This window comes from Ranitomeya imitator, chromosome 2 (genome assembly GCF_032444005.1).
Source record: "Ranitomeya imitator isolate aRanImi1 chromosome 2, aRanImi1.pri, whole genome shotgun sequence".
Taxonomy (NCBI): domain Eukaryota; kingdom Metazoa; phylum Chordata; class Amphibia; order Anura; family Dendrobatidae; genus Ranitomeya; species Ranitomeya imitator.
Window position 1 is genome coordinate 552,198,024 of NC_091283.1, and position 1,182 is coordinate 552,199,205.

Consider the following 1,182-nt stretch of genomic DNA (forward strand, 5'->3'; position numbering starts at 1 on the left):
CTTGAATCCCTGGTTTGGTGATGCTTTCCAAGCAGCTGGTCCCGGCTGTACCCAATGATCTTCTTGCTGAGGGAGACTCTTCGCTTTTCCCAGAAGGCACCTGCAATATGCAAATTATCCTCCTCAAGCTTGAATCCCTGGTTTGGTTTTGCTTTCCAAGCGGCTGTACCCAACGATCTTCTTGCTGAGGGAGACTCTTCGCTTTTCCCAGAAGGCACCTGGAATATGCAAATTATCCTCCTCAAGCTTGAATCCCTGGTTTCAAAATAATGTTTCTGCCCGGTTTCGAACCAGGGACCTTTCGCGTGTTAGGCGAACGTGATAACCACTACACTACAGAAACTCCTGTGTGACGTTCACATTTGCGTTGTTGGGTGCAGCGTCAGCGATGCAACCAACAACGCATGTACACAACGCAGCGTTTTGCAATGCATGCATTGTCATAAGATCGTACAGAGCAGGAATTTCAGCACAGGGAAAACGCTACAAGTAGTGTCCTCTGCGCCCTGTCTGTGTGTCAATATAACGCATGCATCGTAAAACGCAATGCAATGCATACCGGCGCATGTCCATGCGCCCCCCATGTTAAAGATAGGGGCGCATGACGCATGCGTCGGTATGCGTCGACGACGCTGCGCCAAACAACACAAATGTGAATGTAGCCTAACACTGCTGCTGATAATGTTTTTGAGATGCCAAATTGACATTCCCTGGGTTGGACATTTACACCTGCGATGCCCACTGTGTGCCTCATTGCTGTCTTGGAAAAAAACACTCTTAAGATTTTCTACAAGCATGTTTTGATACTCCAGCATGCGCGTGTCCCTTTCCAGGGGAGGAAGTATCTGGTTAAATTTACTCTTGTACCATGGATCTAACAGAGTGGCAACCCAGTAGTCAGCACTGTCTTTAACCCTAAGACTACTGGATTCATGTTGCAGGTGCATTAAGAAGGCGTTCATGGGTTGGGCACTTCCATGAGGTCCAAGTACATGGTGGGCTGATGGCGGGGTAACACTCCAGGTTGCTTCCTCAGTCCCTTGATGCCAACCACGGACAACAAATTGGGGATCATTATCCTCTTCATCTCCTGACTGTTGCATGTCCATCACCTCTTCGTCTTTCTCCATTTGTTCTTTGGCTTCTGCACCTTCATTAACAGTTTTTCTGGTACCTTGAGCC

General features: G+C 48.1%; 1 non-coding gene across 1 annotated transcript; it reads right to left on the reverse strand.

Moving 5' to 3' along the window:
- Positions 1-270: 270 nt before the first annotated feature.
- Positions 271-343, reverse strand: TRNAV-AAC (transfer RNA valine (anticodon AAC)). The gene has a single exon. It is a non-coding gene; the product is annotated as a tRNA-Val (tRNA).
- Between the last annotated feature and the right edge of the window lie 839 nt (positions 344-1,182).